Raw genomic sequence first — 19,467 nt, 5'->3', positions numbered from 1 at the left:
CTTCGTATTTCACCGCTCGGGTGTTTGGTGTCACGTGCCGTTCCCTCGGAATCGATCACTGCACCACTTCACCCTACCATCCCCAGTCTAATTTGACGGAGCGCATCAATCGTACGCTCAAACCGATGTTGGCGGCCTTTGCCGAAAGTCAAAGGGACTGGGCAGACCGTTTGAGTGAGCTCGCGTTCGCTTTTCGAACATCCGAGAGTCGCTCAACTGGTTTCTCGCCCGCCTTCCTAAATTTTGGAAGGGAGTTGGCAAATCCGGTGACTCAATGCCAGCTCGTGGACGAGGAGGCGCCGGCAGACTGCTGTGCTTACGCATCGGCACTTCGGGACAGGCTTTGTCGAGCTTTCTGCAAAGCAAGGCAAAGTTTGGCGTCGGCCAGGGCTCAGCAGAAGGCCGAATATGACCGCAAGCATCGCGACCTAGTTTTCGAGGTGGGCGATCTTATCCTCAAGCGCAACCACGCCCTTAGCGATGCCAGTAAGGGGTTCTCAACCTCGCTCGCTCCTAAGTGGCTTGGTCGGTGCCGAGTGGAGGAAGCTTGCACTCCACTCGCGTACTTGCTGAAAGATCCCCAGACGGGAAAACTCAGCCGTGCCTATATCGCAGACCTAAAACCCTTTGTATCACGGTCTGACGAGCTCACGCCAGAGCCCAGCGGCACTTCGCGCCAGCAACGAGGCACACCCGGAGCGGCGGACCGCATTCGGACCCCGCAGCGGTATAACCTGAAGAAGCGGTCACCTTTGTGATTTCGCGCCGGACGGCGGACTTCTCCGAAACCGAAGGCCCTCAGTTTACTATCTAGCCTCAGTATAGAATAGCTTCTTTACGGCCTTTTCTCGTAAAGAAGTTGACCCCGCTCTGTCTGCTGCCAGTGTTTCTTTTTGTTTAAGTGTTCGTGTGTATTTTGTGTTTTTTTTTGTCTAATAATAAGTGTTATTTGTGCTTTATGTTTTTTTTGCCAGATGTTGAGTGTCATTTTGCTCTGTTTTTACTGTTTTTCTTGTGTTCGTTTCATCTACTGCGAAGGGAGCTGTGTGTGACCTTCAGTGTCGGTTCTTGCCGGGAGAGAGAGACCAAGGACGCTTTGCGCCTACGCTCGCCCAGCTGTCGGCGGTGTGTGTGTGTGCGTGTGTGGGTGCGTGACGCTTCGGTGCGAGCCTGCGAAGAGTGTGTCATGGCTTCCCCCCCATCGACACGGACACTGGAGGTGCTGGGGGGGCATTGACCTACTGACGTCAGACCGTCTGGCTGTGCTCTGCCGTCGTCGAAGAAGCCCTGCTGCCTTTCCCACCATGGCTCCTGCGCGAGGCCAGCTGAAAGCAGCTATATGCTGCCGGCCAACGCCAGGGCGTCTCGCAGCCAATTTTGGTTCGGCCTCCCTGACCACTGGAGAGGCCCCGCTTCGCGCAACGTTCCAGCTTCATCATCGAGCCAGAAATGCGGGGCCTCCGAAGCACAGCTGAGGCAGCGTTCGTCGGCCTCGCGGCTTACCAAGAGCAGCAACGAGCCATCAGTGAGCCCCCCCCCCCTTCCGGTACCTCTGACCTCGCACTCGGGCATCGCACCCAGCGGACACTGTCACGCCTTTCCGCCCCTCCGCGCAGTGGACGCTATCCCCCTTCAGCAACACAGACACTAGTCTCACTTTTCCGTGCTCCCTTCCGCAGTTATCTTTATAGTGTCATGTGTCTATTTTCTTATTTATGTTTTTGTTTCTCCTTTGTAATCATATTCTTTTAAGCAGCAGTAGCAGGGCTGGATTGAGGTTAGCTGCCGCTCATAACAGTGTCATTTTAACTGCATGGGTGACGTCCGGCTGCCTTTTGCAGACCAGTAAAGGGCAAATTTAGGAGAGGGGGATGTGGGAATTGAGGCTGGCCTGCTGCCTTTGCGCGGGCTTTCCCGCCTTTTCTGCCGTTCTCATGTCCCGACATGTCTGCCTTCCTTTTCTGCCTGCCGCGCTGGGAAGGGCGGAGCATACCCTCCTATATACCTTTTGTGCCCGCGCATTGGCGCTAAATACATACGCGCCATCCGTCCCTCATAGTTTTGGCGCTTGCCGCCAGAAGCCGCACCAATCCCATAATAACAGCAGACGACGCGGCCCATGCACGCTTGCGTTTATGACGGTCTAGAACAACGTTGGTCTAGAAACCGTCTACATTGCATTGGATTATGCGTATACGTTAAGAAGTGCGCATACATAAAACTTTTAACACAAGCGCTGTATGCAGAATGCAATTCAAGCTTTTTTATTTGATTTCGCGCTCAAAGCTTGAGCACTTTTCGAGACAACTATTTGACATGAAAATCTTTCGCTAAGTCGTATTTGTCGGTCACACTCGTCGCGAAGTTCAGAAAAAGTGGGCGGATAAACTTCAAGAGCACAACCTCCAAAAGTTTTTCATGGTGTCCCGGGGTCGAGCACTTGAGTTTGTCACGTTTTTATAGTATTTCAGCGGCGTTGTCAACGGCAGCCTTCAGTGGCTGGTTCATCTTTCTTGCTCTTGCGAGGAAAACTTCCGCGTAATTCTTTAGAGAATGGAGAACCATTACGAGCTCAGTTGACAGATAGAGGAGTCTACCTCTGTCCTGGTGCCTAATTAAGGCACCCGATGGCGCAGAGGTATTTGCTTTAGTCACCAGAGTGAAGCATTCATCACAGTAAATTGTTTCGTGTACTGTTCTCGCAATATAGCCACCAACCATTGATAGTTCAGCAACATCTGGCGTTGGGAGCAACGTCTTCCCCCTGTCGAGACTCTCCTCGAGGGTCGTGGTTGCCTCTGCTGGAAATGCTTCACCGTTATTCTGCGCTGCTCTTGCCGATCGCAGTATGAGTGCTGATGAGGAACAGCTGCTGCTGTCTGCAGTAATCACGTTGCTGCTGCTGGACGTGCAGGCTATGCCAGTATTCAGTGCTTTCTCAATCCCAGACAAAACTGCCCTCACGTCTGTCTGGTCGTTCGAGCCTGCATATTTCCTCAACCACCCAATGAAGGCCTCTATTGGGTCAGAGGACATCTTCCTAGTCAGAACGAAAAAGAAGCGTGTGGCCGTGAGAAGGTACCGATCGCACTCCACGTTTTAGATGGTTGTTATCAGCAAGCCCTCGTACGTTTCCTTGGTCAGAAAATTCTTAGCCGGGCTCTGCCGCTTGGTTTCAGCCAGGTATTCAAGCAATGATGTTTCAAGCCAACCTAGCCGTTCGTCGTCTTCGGATTCGTACTGCTTGCAGTCCGGGTTGTTCTGGTGGACATGCTGGGTGCAGTTGCTTACGTCCATAAGGTTGAACCACCAGTACATGGTGTCCATGAATACGACGGTTGGACCAACGTGGGTGAAGCTTGCGTCACATGTATGGCCTGCCTGCTCTTTCAAGAGCTTCAGGGCCGCGGTCACAGGGGGCGAAACGACTTGCACTGCCCTCCTGACGTTCATTTTTTCCATGCTAGTCGGATATACGTTCTTTCTTGTCAAGAACCGCACTGGCTTGACAATACTGCGCTGTTGCATTTTGTAGAGGTCTTTCAGGTACTGGGCGGTTATTTCGCCATCCTTTCCGATATCGCGTGACAGAAACTGTGACCGTACGTTTTGAAATAAATGGCACTGATCGAAAGCGAGAAAAAGTTTGCCATCTTGATTTGACGGATGTGGTATGCAGTGCTTCAGGTTACCCCCTCCCCCTATAGCAGTTGGAACGCCTTCACGTTAATCCGATGGTTGTCGGTAACGATCCGCACGATTCTAAAGCCTATACTCTCAACTTCTTTGAGTACGCTCATCATGATCTGGTGAAGGTTTTCACCGGTGCAGTTTCTAGTAAAAAATAGGCTACGGGAATCTTATATCTCGTTGACAAGCCGCTTAAAATGAAGCAAAGCAGCGAGTTTGCAAGAACTGGCTCTTCTGGCTTGCCCGTTTGCTTCTGCGGCAAGCAGTCGCCGTAGTCTACTTCGCCAACGAAGGCATCTCTCTGCTTGAGATAGAGTAAGCGCTGCTTGACCCTCATTTCGCACCACAATGAGCGAGCACGTCTGTGACTGAGCACTCGTGTGTGAAGCGAGCTCAGCTGACAGCCTCTGCTTAATCAAGTCTGTGACGCCTACTTCATTGCGTGACGAACCTAGAAAGCGCTCCAGCGTGCTTCGACAGGGTAGGCGGAGTAGCCCTGAGCTCCTTATGTGTTCGTATGCCATCGCTGAGAGGTTACGAAGGACCACTGCGTGGTGGACTGTAACTTCGGACCACGTCGATTTCACCTTCTGAAAATTTTTGACCTGCTCCAGCAGTATTGAGGCAGCCAAATCATTTTCACTCGCCTGCTCAAGAACCTGCAAAAACGCTGGGACATAGCAGTTTTCTTTAAGTTTCTGAAGCTTCCTTTTGTATTTTCAACAGTTCCTTTGAGCCTTTGAACATGCGCCCTCAGTTCGCGTTCCTTACGCTTCCACTTCCGTCTTTCGATGGTTGGCAACGAAATGCGTGAGGCTACTTGCACTGCTCTATCCACCTGCGCCGTTCTGGGGACGAAACATTGATCAGTCCTGCTGCTGAAGTTGGGCACTTACTTCTTCAACAAGTAGGGCGTCCGAAGTGCACGACTGATCATCTCGTAAGTCCGTAAACACATGTGGTGCGCCACCACCGACTGCTTTTTTTTTGCTGGCTCGTCAGTTATTACAGCCGCAGCACGCTTCCTGAGGGTCGCATCACTTCTTTCGGTTTGTTTTCAAGGTTGCAAATACGACGGGTACTCGTGGAAGACGCTGGGCACAGAGCCTTTTTTCAGTCTTCGCGTCGTGCACCCTTCTTTAAAGTCGGATGGGACGAAGTGTTGGCTGCAAACGGTAGAATAGCAAGATGTGCTGTTCGGGGTCCAGTTGTCTCTCGAGATTACCTTAAGCCACTTTTCATGAAGTTCTTGGTCGCTCAGAATTTCGTGAAAAGATACTCCGGTTTCTTTCCGGCCGCTCCCTGATTTGCAGCGTGGTAGAAGTACGGCATTGTGAAGCGTTCGGGGCGCAACCAAACTTCTGACCATGCATAAACAGCCGCCTTTCTTTTTACGGTAGTGCTGCAGCTAACAAAAATACGGCGTTTAGGCACGATTCCTTGCAGCAAGCGGATTTCTCAACGACGTAACACCTTTAACAAAGAACTTACCCGAATCGGCCAAAAGTTGGGAGAAAGCGCACTTGATACAGCCACGGCTGTCTCAGCGAACGCTGCACTTAACGAAGCTCTTGGGGGAGACTATCGTGCCAGAAAAAACATCAAGGGCAAGCAGGAAACACAATGGGCCAAGCAGGGTTTTACATCGAGCACGGCAAACCAAATTTGCGCGCGACGGGAAAACCGCGGCGTAGCGGTGTGCGCCTGCTGCTGCAGCAAGCGCGGCGCGAGCTGGATGGATGGATGGATGAATGTGGCTGTACCCTTTAGATCGGGCGGCGGCTAACGCCACCTAGTCGTAATGCTAAGTGAACTAACCATTACATTTATCTTTTTTTTCCTTGAAATAATGAAGTTGAGGATTCGTACTACGCAGTGAAGGGTTTATTTTCACTCGTGCGTTGACTTTAGCCACCAATCAGATAACCTCCTTCTAGTTAAGTCTACCCGCTTAAAGTCTATTTTGCCCTCGCTGTCCCTAAATCCCAGTGCTTTGAAAAACTCTGCGCCATCATCCTGAACTATAGGGTGAAGCCCTTTACAGAACATTATCAAGTGTTCGGCAGTTTCTTCTTCCTCTCCACACGCACTGCATACTGTGTCGACCCCATCGTATTTGGCCCGATATGTCTTGGTTCGCAGTACTCCCGTCCTGGCTTCAAACGGTAGAGAACTACCCCGAGTATTATCATAGATCCTTTCCTTGGCAATTTCCTGCTTAAAAGTTCGATAGATCTCTAGTGCGGACTTCTTAATCATGCCCATTCTCCACATGTCAGTCTCCGTTTCCTTCACTTTTTTCTTAACCGATAGTTCTTTTTGGTTTGGCCACCTGCTGTTTTCTAAGTATTTACCAGTCAACTTTCTGGTTTGCTTCCTCCATTTTGTATCGACATTCTTCATGTACAAGTAGCTGAAAACCTTCCTAGCCCAACGCTCTTCCCCCATTTCTCTCAATCGCTTCTCAAATTTTATCTTGCTGCTAGCTTCCCTGCCCTCAAATGATGTCCATCCCATATCACCTTGTACTCCCTGATTTGGTGTATTCCCGTGAGCTCCTAAAGCAAGCCTACCTGTTCCACGTTGCTTAATTTATATTCTTGCTTGAACTTCTGATCTCATGCACAAGACCGCATTGCTGAACGTCAGCCCAAGAACCATGACCCCTTTCCATATTCCTCTCACAACATCATACCTATTGTAATTCCACAGTGCCCTATTTTTCATGACTGCTGCATTCCTGTTACCTTTAGTCGTCACGTATATTTCGTGTTCCCTCAGATACTCGGTCCCATTGCTTATCCATACGCCCAGATATTTGTATTTATCTGTTATCTCTAGCGTGACCTGTATTCTAAGCTCACTACCTTCGTTGTTACTGAAAATCATGACTGCTGATTTTTCCCTACTGAATCTAAAATCTAACCTATCTCCCTCATTACCGCAGATGTCCATCAATCTCTGCAAATCTTCCTTGTTGTTGGCCATTAGCACTATATCATCTGCGTACATTAATGCTGGTAGTGCCTGATCAATAAGTTTTCCTTGTTTGACTAAAGAGAGGTTGAAGCCCAGTCCACTTCCCTCTAATTTTGCCTCTAATCCTTGTAGGTACATCATGAATAATAAGGGTGACAGGGGGCACCCCTGCCTAAGCCCCCGTTTGACCTCTGCCGGCTTGGATACCTGTTTTTCCCACTTTATAACTACCTTGTTACCTTTATAGACACCCTTTAAAAGATTAGTGACTACATGTTCCACGCCTAGTGTGTCCAGTATTCCCCACAATTCCTCTTGAACCACGCTATCGTACGCTCCCTTGATATCCAAAAATGCTTGCCACAGGGGCCTGTGTTCTTTTTCTGCTATTTCGATGCACTGCGTAAGTGAGAACAGATCGTCTTCCAACCTCCTGTGTTTCCGAAACCCATTCTGCAGTTCCCCCAGCACCCCCTCATCCTCTATCCACGCCTGCAGTCTTTCTTTTATAATCTGCATCGCCAGCCTGTAGACCACTGATGTCACTGTTATAGGACGGTGGTTGTTTATGTCAGCTTTGTCCCCCTTTCTTTTATAGATCATGCTCATCCTGCTAAGTTTCCATCCATCGGGAACTTCACCATCGATTATTATTGTACTCACTGCTTCTCTCAAAGCCTGCTTAGACTTCGGACCTAATGTTTTTATCAGCCTAATTGGAATGCCATCTGGGCCTGTTGATGTACTACTAGGAACCCTTTTCTCAGCCCTTTCCCACTCTTGTTGTGAAAATGGAGCCATTGCACCACTTGATTCGTCTTTGTCTATTGTGGTGCGTAGAGTACTTCTTTGTTGAAATTTTTCTGTCACCCTTGTTCTTATATATTCAATAGCTTCGTCCCCTTCTTGCCTAGCACCTTGGGCTGTAGTTATAAAGTTCTGCTCTAGGCTCGTCTCATTTCTTAGGGAGTTTAAATGGTTCCAAAATTTCGCAGCTGCCTTTCTATCTTTTTTATGTACTTCTGCCAGCCACTGAGCTCCCTTCTTTCTAATCTTTTCATTGATCAGAAGGGATGCATTCCTTCTACAGCTTAGAAAGGTTGCCCATTTTCTTTCCACATCATGTGTTGGTTCACCCCGCTGCTTAGCATGTCTGTGTTCCCTAAAGGCTTCCTGACGTTTTGCTATGGCTCTCTTAACTTCCTCATCCCACCAACTTTTGGGTTTGTGTCTTCTTTTCCGGGGTGACTTGTCACGCGTCTTAGCAAGCTCTATCTCAAAGGGTCTAATTAGATTCGTGTATGTCCACACTGTCTTATTATCCTCCGTGATTACTTTCTCAATTTGTTTAGTGGCTATTTCAATTTGCCTTTCTGGATAAAAATTTTCCTGTAGTTGCTCATCTTGTCTCCATCCCACTTTCACTTCTCTTCCAAAACTTAGCTTGATACGTTTGTGATCGCTACCCAGACTTCTGGAGGCACCTTCATCGATGTGGATTTCCCTGAGCTTATTATATATCCTATGTGACATCAGTGCATAATCTATCGTAGACTGCAGCCTTCCTACCTCCCATGTTATTTGCCCTTCACACTTCTCGGTACTGTTGCAAATGATCAAATCAAGCCTTTCACACATATCCATGATCATTTTGCCTGTCGGGTCGGTATACCCATCTATATCTTGTATGTGCGCATTCATGTCTCCTAGTATAATTATCTCGCACTCTCTTCCTAACTCCTGAATGTCCTTTGATATACACTCTACCATTGCCTGGTTTTCCTCTCTGGCCTTTGCTCCCGTCCACAAGTACACGAAACCAAGGAGTGTCATTTGACCTGCCACTTTCCCTTTTAGCCATAAATGTTCCTTGCACTCCTGCTTGACCCTTTGCCAGTCTGTACTTTTATGAATGAATGCCCCAATACCACCCCCCCTTTCTGCTGCCTTCTGTTCTATTACAATACTCCCACGCGTAGTCCGGATTGTTCGGAGGTTGTTCCATGTCCCTGAGATGTGTTTCTACAAAACCGTATACCATGGGCCTCTCTTCCCTTAGCTGTTCTTCTATCTCATCCCACTTCAGCCTGTTCCTACCACCCTGCATGTTAATATACCCTATGTCTGAATTGGCTCGGCGCTCGTGGCTACGTCTATTTATGCCCCGGAATCTACGTATCTTAGATATTGGTGCCACTTTGGGATCGTATCTGTCCATACCACCTGTCGAAGAGTCTCCCTGGTTGTTTTCCTCGTTACTAGCTATCCTGCACCCCGAAGGGCTCGCTTGCCCCCCAAAAAAGCTACTGCACGTACTGCAAGTCGCCAACCCTCCTCATGACCTAGCCGCCCATCGAAGTGAATTCTGTCTCGTTGAAAACCCCCCCACCTATGCACCTCTCTGTTTATTTCCACCACCTCAAAGCCTTTCTCTCGACTCATCCGCCATATCTCTTGGTTTGCGTTGACCACCGCTCTTTGCAGGTTGCTATCACGCACCGGTACCTCCGGTATCGTGCATATCACTACCTGCACCTTAGGAGAAGTGGCGCGCATGTCATCGACGCCTTTCGCCACTGTGGCTGCTAGTCCTGCTGCATCTTCATTTAGGACATCGTTTAAACCGGCTGAAATTATCACGAGGTTGCGTCTATCAGCTGTCGTTTTGAGCTTTGCGCTCGCTTGCTTCATGACTGCTTCCAGCTTGCGTCCTGGGAACGCACCTACCGCAACCCTCCTGTCACCTCTTACCCTCTCTTTGATGGCTTCTGTGCATCGATTTAAATTTGAGTCCCCGGCGATTATCACATGCTGTGACTTTTTCGCTGGAGCGTTCTGCACCTTGGGGCTACTTGCACCTGTGACGCCGGCTATTTTGTTCCCTTCCTGCCCCACCACTACCTCGCTGAAGCTGGGCCTTGCGACAGTTGAACCGGCTAAACCTGTTTTTTCCAAGCTTGCTTGCTTTTCCTTCTCCACCGTTCTGGTTGCCGGTTCCCTACTGTTCTCTCGGTAGGTCGCTTCTTTGTTCAGCTTCGCTAGCACTTTCTCGGCGGACTTCAGTCTTTCTCCCATTGCCCTCGTTTTTTCTTGCTCTGTCGCCAACGCAGTCTCGAGTTTGGCGATTCTCACCAGCAGTTCACTCTGGGCAACCATCATTTTCTCCATTTTTTCCTCGACCTCACATTGCCTACACTTCGCGTCAGCCTCTGCTCCATCCGCTTCTACGCTTGGGTCCACTTTCAAACCCACTCCACATCCTGAGCACTTTACAGTCTTTTTAACCATGCCTTTCTGACACCAATTGTCCCTATACTCGATAATTACTAAACTCGAGCCCTGCACTACGAAAAAAAAAGAAAGTCCAAAATGTACGCGCACCTCCCCAACGGGGTGGCAGAAGAAAAAAAACAACAAAAAAATTCAAACACACACACACCCGCACTAACTAATAAATACCTGGTGACTGGTCCCGAAAAAGCCGTACCATAAAATAAGTGCTATGGAGATTTCAACCGCTGCCTTATAATTATAGAGACAAGATCAAAACATGCAACAACACTTATCTGCGCAGTCGATCCGGAGCGCTCAAAAAACACGTCCATCCACCTTGACAGCCTGAACTGAACAGCTATTATGGGAAAAGCTATTATGGGATGCGAGCGCTCCTGGTGGAACGCCGAGACGGAAAACGAGAGAATCGGGGGACGGCGCTGAGGGACCGACCGCTCAGGCACAAAGTTATAGAGGAGGCTATAGGCGGAGTGACGTATAACTCTCTCCCCCGGTAGCCGATGTTGACTGTGGCGCTGCGCGCGGGGACTCCTGAGAGGTTTTCACGCGCTGCGTCGGGAGTGGTCAGATACTCACCGGGACAGCAAACGGCGAGCCACGCTATCTTTTCCGTCCGTCGACTCCCGTCAGTCGGGGGGCTCGTCGGACTTCGCTGACGGCGCCTCGCGCCCAAGGCGAACGCTCACCTTTTGTTGCCCCGCTGCGTACGCACTGCCGAAGGGCGTTACGGAGTCCTAGTGCGTGGCCTCGCTACGCCGACCCGCCTCCCTTCGGAGCCAACGCGAGCGCCTTTGCCCTCGCTCGAGCAACCGGGCCTTTATCCCGGTGGTTCCGTGGATCACCTTTACCGCGGAGACGTGCTCGTGACACCCTGTGTAGTACTTTGTGCCCGTGGCGTGGATAAGCCTACTTGCTTTCCCGCCGCGTCTTTTTGCAACGGGCTGTACTGGGTTTGGTGTTGCCACAATAAAGTGTTGCGACTTGAGCAGTATCGTGTTCTCGCCACGGCGACGGTTAACGCGTGCCCTGCGGCTCGCTAAGACCGGACCTACGCTGGTGGCCGTACTCCTTCGGGATACGTGTACACCACAGGGTCTGTCCCTTGTGTTCGCCATGCAATCATCTCATACCCTACCAGTTTTGCATCACGCCATGTGAACAAATTTACCGCAAGAGCTGCAGGACAATGAAATGTAAATTATGACATTCATGACATCTACGTCATGATTTTCGACTAGTCAAATATGTTCTTCATACAGTGATGTTATGCCATGCCAAGTTTGGTATCGATACCATTATCGAAATGGCCGCGAGAGCCAAAAGTCATAGGCGGCTAGATAGATAGATAGATAGATAGATAGATAGATAGATAGATAGATAGATAGATAGATAGATAGATAGATAGATAGATAGATACGCTCAAAGTGACCAAAGTTCGCTAAGAAATGCTTCGCATTTGAAAGGAAAGTCCATAGAGTCGAAGGCAAGAAATGAGACGCGGCCGCTCAACGCGGAAAAGTAGAAGAGGTGCAAATTGGTGGTTGCTACAGGGAACAAGTACAAAGGCGCAAAACGCCAAACTGGCTTCCCAGCAGAAAGACTCGTTGAGGCGGACTGCATGAAGCAGACTAAAAAAATGGCAGCATATTCACTGGGTGAATGATAGAGAGTGGGGCGAAGCATCCGTCTGTTCATGCGTGTGTCTGTGTGACCGTCCGTGCATCCATCCGCCCGTCCATGCGTGCGTCTGTTCGTGCCTCCGCGCGTTCATCCGTGCTTCCGTCTCTGCGTTCGTCCATGCATCCGCCCCTGCGTCCGTCCATGCATGTGTCTGTGTGTTGGTTCGTCCATCTAGTCAATACTCCAAGTACCACCATCTCGCATTTTTTTCGTCATATATTGGATGGATGGATGGATGGATGGATATGGCTTTACCCTCTAGATCGGGCAACGGCTAGGGCCACCAACCTGTAATACTTAATGAACCAAAAACTATATTTATTTTTTCCCTTTAAATAGTGAGGTTGGGGATTCGTACTTTGCAGTGAAGGGTTTAAATTTCACTCGTGCCTTGACTTGAGCCACCAATCAGATAACCTCCTTCTAGTTAATTATACCCGTTTAACGTCTATTTTGCCCTCCCTGTCTCTAAACCGAAGTGCTTTGAAAAACTCTGTGCCATTATTCTGAACAATAGGGTGAAGCCCTTTACAGAACATTATCAAGTGTTCGGCAGTATAATCTTCCTCTCCACACGCACTGCATACCGTTTCTACCCCTTCGTATTTGGCCCGATATGTCTTGGTTCGCAATACTACTGTCCCGGCCTCAAACAGTAGAGAACTACCCCGAGTATTATCATACATCCTTTCCTTGGCAATTCCGCATTTAGAAGCACTGCCATCTAGTGGAAATTCCAAGGACTAAACGATAGGTGACCCACGCACACTTTCTTACAGCTTGCGCTTCGTGTCTACTTTCCACCTTTAACCACCTCGACTTCATGGTATATACTAGTTCACTGTATTCATGGCACTGCGGCTCAAAGCTCGCTAAACCTTTCTAAAACCAAGGTCATCCAGTGAGTATAGCGTAGAAACCCTTTCTTGTCAGATAGTGCTCAATGTACATGCCATTGGCTGCTAATGACGAATGAGAGACAGGAGAATTCAGCGTTTGGGTAATGCGCAAGCTGCGAATTTTTTATTGTTAAACAACGCACAGACTAAATCTTCTACTGGCACCACCTTGCAGGTCAAAGCGTAAGACATGTTACGTACTAAGACGAAGGACGAATGGTTCCCGCTTAAGGAGCTTCGCCCTAAAAGAAGGTGCCCGTAGTTTACCTCGTTGCCATTGTTGTGTTGGGGTCGTCAGTGGCCCTGACGCCAATGAAGAAGAAGGACGAAGAAGGCAGCAGACCGACGCTGCCGGTGGCAGCTACACACGACTTCGGCGCGCAGCGCTGACTGAAGAAGCACGTCTGTCTCGCACGAAGCTTCGTCACCAGCTTTTTATTTACACACACACACGCACGTATATATATATATATATATATATATATATATATATATATATATATATATATATATATATATATATATATATATATATATATATATATATATATATATATATATACACTGCCAGAATATCATTAGACGCAGCAGGGGTGGAGCAACCGTTTATTGGGTCTAACAGCACCGAGACAGCAACCAGCGGTTTCAGCAGCAGCTGCAGCAGCACGAGCCTTCGCCACAACAAAGGTCTTCTTCGTCGTTTTAGATGCGGAGCATCTAATACTCGAGGCTTGTAGTGCGGCGCCGTCCGCAAGCTTCCTCCTCCTTCTTCCACCATCTGTGCATCCCTTCCTCCTCTACACACCGCGCGCGCTTCATTCCTCCACCATCTGTGCACCCTTCGTCCTCTACACACCGCGTGCGCTTCTCCTCTTCACGAACATTCGCTAGCTGTATAATGTAGCGCGCATGCGCCGTCACGCTTCGAGAACATCGGCAGCTGACGCGCGCGCATGCGCCGTCGCGCTTCGAGAACATCGGCAGCTGACGCGCGCGCATGCGCTGTTGCGCTTCTCCCCCTTCTCGAACATTCGACAGCTGACAGTGCATGCGCCGTCGCGCTGTATATATACTCAAGGTCGGCGCTCGCTCACTCAGTTGCCGCTTGTCGGTTGGTTTGTACGGCGCGTCGACGTCCAAGGTCGCGGTGAAATGAATTCCAACGAATCTACAAACACAATGATCGACGTCCCTTCGACCAGCGCCGCCCTTTCGCATACGTGTGTACGTGTTCTATCATTTAACACCCCCTCCTACAACCACGTTAACCAATTTAGCCATCGACCCAAGTAAGTCGCAATTTAACACCCCATTTCACAACCACGTTAACCAATTTAGCCATCGACCCAAGTAAGTCGCACTTTAACACCCCGTTAACCAATTATATGCTCCGCATCCTCCTCAGTGTTCCCCCGAGGGAAGCTGCGGGCAATTTTTTTTAGAGCCCGTATTTTTGTCACTAGATTGACTCCCCGGTGCAAAAGGAACCATCCTGGCGACCTATGGCAGAGACACGACTGGTGGGTCGTAGGGAAGTTTTAGATGGTCGACGTGTACAGTTTAACGCCCACGGCGCTGTTGATGTGTAGGTGGCTGAATAGGTTCAACCATGTAGTTGACTGGTGATGTCTGGCGCAAGATCCTGTACGGACCGTCATACTTGGGTGTGAACTTCGAGAAAAGGCCTGGGGCAGACGATGGCGCGCGGAGCCACACGATGGTTTCAGGCGCGTATGACGAAAGGGATGAGCGTCCGTCATGCGAGTGCTTCTGGCGAGCCTGATCGTGCGTGGTTAGCGAACGTGCTAGCTGCCAACATTCTTCGGCATATGTGGCGGCTTCGGCCAAAGTTGTTGATTCTGAAGAGCTTTGGCGGTACAAAAGGATAGCGTCCAAGAACGATGAAGGTTCCCGACCTTAAAGAAGGAATAATGGAGAGAATCTAGTTGTCTATTAAACTGCGCTATTGTAAGCGTAAGTGACGAATGGCACTATGCGGTCCCAATTCGTATGGTCATCAGAAACATACATGGAGAGCATGTCACCCAGCGTGTGATTAAATCGCTTGGTCATCCCGTTGGTTTGGGGGTGGTATGCGGTCGTTGTTTGGTGCACGGTGTTGCATTCACGTAGGAGCATCCGACAAGAAGGATTGCCCACGGTCACTGAGAAGCTCACGGGGTGCACCATGCCGAAGGACGAGGTTGTGCAGTATGAACAGGCCGACTTCACGTGCAGTGGCCTCGGGAAGCGCTGAAGTTTTGGCGTAGCGCGTAAGGTATTTATTTATTTATTGATACTGCAGTCTCGAACAGAGACTATAGCAGGTGTGAGACAGAGGTACAGAGTATTCTGAAAGGGCAAAATATAATACACGCAGAAAATGCATAACGCGGACAATATAATGCATAGAGTTAAAGCAACACAAATAGGGATGCGAAACAAAATTCGAAGTAATTAGCGAAATGCCAAGTAGGGTATATAGAATATACAGAGGATACATCGCCGGAAAAAAGATTCCGTTTAACTGATAATCGGATTTTACAAGTGACACACAAAAAGTAACAAATGCAACAAAAGATATATTAAATGGTACTAAAGAACTACTTTAAGCATTTTTCAAACAATGAAAGTGATTCTTGTGTTACAATGTTATTAGTTAGGTTGTTCCAATCAGCTATAGTTCTACAGAAGAAAGAGTATTGAAAGCAATTATTTCGTGGAAATAAAGGAGCTATCATTAAAGAGTGTCTTTGCCTGGTAGCATAACCCTCAGAAAAGGTGATAATGTGGGAGGTATCTATGTTTTAATGTCCTTTAACTGTTTGGTACAAAAGTTTCAGTCGACAAGTTTTACTTCTCTTCGTAACTGTGGGGAGCCCACTTCGTTTGATGACCTCAGTAACTGACGAACGACCATAAGAATTTTAAATATAATGCACTACTTTTTTCTGTATTCTTTCTAATTTGCTGATGTTTGTTTTGGTGTAAGGGTCCCAAACTGGCACAGCATATTCAAGCATGGGACATATAATTGACTGGTATGCAAGGAAGCGTACAGAAGGAGTTGCTAATTTTCAGGATCGTCGCAAGAAGAATAATTTACGTAACGCTTTATTTGTGATGATATCTATATGTTTTGACCATGATAGACTATTTTCGAACCATAAACCCAGGTATTCACATTCAGCAACCTCCGAGAGGTCTATTCGATTAGCTCCGTAGTGAAATAAAAGTGGCTTCTTTTTGTGGGTTATTCGCATAAAGACCGTTTTGTCGTAATTGATAGTCATCTGCCACTGTTCGCACCATGAAATGATTTTTCGGAAGTTTTCATTTAACCTAATCTGGTCCTGAATTGAATGGACTATTTCATAAATCACGCAGTCGTCTGCATAGAGTTTAACCTTAACATTAATGTTCGTGGTGATGTCATTTATAAAAATTAAAAATAACATAGGCCCAAGCACGGACCCCTGAGGTACGCCAGAAGCAACTTCAACTCGGTTGGAGCAGGTGCTATTTAGGGAAACGTATTGATACCGGTTTGTCAAGTAAGCTTTAATCCATGCTAATATCGTAGGATTTGTTATAATAAGGCCCAACTTGTGAAGTAATTTATTATGAGACACTCTATCAAACGCCTTACTAAAATCCATATAAATAGGGTCAGTTTGTTTTCCTTTGTTTATAGCCTCCGCGAAGTCATGTGTAATTCCAAGTAATTGTGTGTTAGTAGAATACCCACCTCTGAAGCCGTGTTGTGCATCGGTTAGGACTTCATGCTTTTCAAGGAAATCTACTATGTGCTTATAAATTATGTGCTCGAAGATTTTGCATGAAATAGATGCCAACAAATTAGGCCGATAGTTTGCAGTGTTGGATTTATCACCAGATTTAAACAATGGTTTGATTCTGGCGGTTTTCCAGTTCTCCGGCAGTGCGCCGTCACATAAAGATACTTTAAATAATTTGAACAAATACTTTGCACACCACTCTGCATATCTTTTTAAGAAGGCGTTTGGGATATCGTCCGGGCCAGGAGAATTTTTAGCGTCTATATTTAGCAGAAGGTTATAAATGCCCTGCTCGGAAATTTTTACATCCGGCATAAGTGGAAAAGACATACTAAGCACTGGAAGGAAATTATTATCTGTTGTAAATACAGATTTAAAATGATCATTGAAGGCATTGGACGCCGCTGTGTCATCACATATGACTTTTCTGTTAAGATAAAATAAAGTAGTGCCACATGAACTCGGTTTAATAGACCTCCAAAACTTTTCTGGAGACGTCTTAATAAAGGAAGGAAGTGATATACCATAGTACCTTGCCTTGTCCTCCTGAATTTGTAGTTTTAGTTTGGTTGCTAATGTAGCAATGGCTTCGTCAAATTGAGGACAAACTGAATTTCTGGCCTTTCGCTTTTTTGGTCTCCTAAGTTTTCGTTGTAGCTGGAGAGTTTGTCGAGTGATCCAAGTATTTTTACCAGCTGATTTTTTAGTTATTAGTGTTACATAGCGTGTTATACATTCCTGAACAATGTCTTTGAAAGTTAGCCATAGATCGTTTATATTGTTGGTGTTTACTGAGAAAGCATTGAAGTAGAGGTCCAGAAAATTAAGGATTGCCTCATCATCAGCGCGAGAAAAGCTCGGATACTAGCGCTTGACAGTGGAATCTACATACGAAGCATCAGTTAAGGTTAATATGACAGCTTCATGATCAGATATTCGTGGTACAACATCACACAATACATGATTTTTTACAGTACTGCTAACAAAGAAGAGATCTAGGATTGAAATTGCACTTTGAATTCTAGTAGGTTGAGATACAATCTGTAGCAAATCATAATTAAAAATTATGTCTATTATTTTAACGTCACTTAGATCTGAAGGCTGTGTGGAAAAAGTATTCCAATTTATACACGGAAAATAGAAATCACCCGCGAGAACTAACCTGTCATTTGGTTTTATATCAGAGCACATGTAATCATCAAGATTTTCTAGAACCGAGACAGAAGAGTCAGGAGGCCTCTAAATAGCTCCGAGAATGTATCCGAGAATCTAATAGTCCACAGCTACGATGACCCAGCGGTTTCCGTTTCGTGTGTATGGTAGGGGACCGTACAAGGCGATTCCGATGCGACTCAAAGGCCGAGAAGGACAAGGCAGTGGCTGGAGTGGCCCTGTGGTTGTGCGAGGGGAGCTCTTCCGGCGTTGGCACAAGGAACATGAACGGACGTACTGCCTAATAAAGCGGTACATTCCGCGCCTGTAATATCTAATTCGTAGGCGATCATACGTCTTCACTACACCTGCGTGGGCGCATTATCCGCGTGGAACGAGGCACAGACGTCAGAACGTAGGTGGCGAGGTATAACCAGCAACCATTTGAGGCCATAAGATAGCTAGCTTCGCCGGTACAGAAGACCATCACGGATGGTAAAATGGCGAGCAGTTCGTTGAAGTAAACGGTTGTCGGTACGTGTAGACGTCTGAGACAGGTACTCTAAGAGAGACGCTATTCATGGATTCTGGCGTTGTGCAGCGGACTGGTCGGCCTGTTCAAGTGAAGAACATTCGCAGCTGGAAAGAGACGCTGCAGCATAATCGTGAGGAAGTGGCGAGTGAGAAAGAGCATCGGCGTCCGACTGCTTGCGGCCTGACCGATAATATACATGAATATCGTAATCTCGGAGACGTAGTGCCTAGCGAGCTAGGCGACCAGATGGGTCTTTTAATGACGACAACCAATACAGTGCGTGGTGATCAGTCAAGACGTCAAATGGGCAGTCATATACATAAGGTGGGAATTTTTTGATTGCCCAAACAATGGCAAGGCATTCTTTCTCGGTGACTGAATAGTTCTTTTCCTCTTTAGTGAGGGTGTGACTAGCGTAAGTTATGACATACTCATCGAAGCCAGATTTATGCTGAGCAAGAACAGCGCCGAGGCCAAGTCCACTAGCGTCCGTATGGATTCCGGTTGGAGCGTCTTGTTCAAAGTGGCGTAGGATAGGTGTTGATGTCAGAAGATTGCATAAAGACGCGAATGCATCATCGCATGCTGGGGACCACGCCAAGAGGTCTTGGTTGTCTCAAGAGGTCTTGGTGCGTCAGGGGTGCGATTATGGTGGCGAAATTGACCACATAACGGCGAAAACATGAGCAGAGCCCGATGAAGCTGCGGAGTTATTTTAGTGTAGCCGGCCTGGGAAAGTCGGCGGCAGCACGAAGCTTGGCTGGATCAGAACGGACACCATGTTAGCTAACAACATGCCCTAAGATGGTAAGGTGGCGGCAGTGCAGCGGCATCTTTTCAAATTCAGCTGCAGTCCAGCGTTCGAAAAACAAGTCAGGACGCTTGTGAGGCGGCTGAGGTGGGAGTTGAAGTCCTTCGAGAAAAAGACGACGTAATCCAAATAGCACAGGCATGTGTTCCATTTAAAGCCATTTAAAGTATGTTGTCCATGAGACGCTCGAAGGTGGCAGGTGCATTCAAGAGGCCAAATGGCATGACGTTAAACTCGTACGATCCGTCAGGCGTTAAAAACGCAGTTTGGAGCGGTCGTCTTTATTCATAGGGACCTTCTAGTAGCCGCAACAAAGATCTAAAGAAGAAAAGAATTATGCGGTTTGCAGGCAATCAAGGGCGTCATCGTTTCTGGGCAGCGGATAAACATATTTTCTGGTGATCTTGGTAAGACGCCTGTAATCAACGCAAAATCTGATGCCGCCATCCTTTTGTTTTCACCAGTACGACCGGAGAGGCCCAAGGGCTGTTTGAAGGGTTTATTACCCAACGTCGAAGCATATTGTTCACCTGATAATGAATGACACGGCGTTCAGCGTGAGAAACTCAATGTGGGTGCTGGCGCAAAGGTGTATGGCTACCGGTTTTGATTTTGCGAACGATGGCAGAC

General features: G+C 47.7%; 1 protein-coding gene across 1 annotated transcript in view; it reads left to right on the top strand.

The window, feature by feature from the left end:
• nompB (intraflagellar transport protein 88-like protein nompB) overlaps window positions 1-19,467 on the top strand; it is a 1,761,410-nt gene that overhangs the window by 945,606 nt on the left and 796,337 nt on the right. The gene's annotated exons all lie outside the window — the stretch shown is intronic.

This window comes from Rhipicephalus microplus, chromosome 5 (assembly GCF_043290135.1).
Source record: "Rhipicephalus microplus isolate Deutch F79 chromosome 5, USDA_Rmic, whole genome shotgun sequence".
NCBI classification, from domain to species: Eukaryota; Metazoa; Arthropoda; class Arachnida; order Ixodida; family Ixodidae; genus Rhipicephalus; species Rhipicephalus microplus.
Note: the sequence above shows the minus strand (reverse complement) of the source record. Positions and strands in the feature narration are given on the sequence as shown.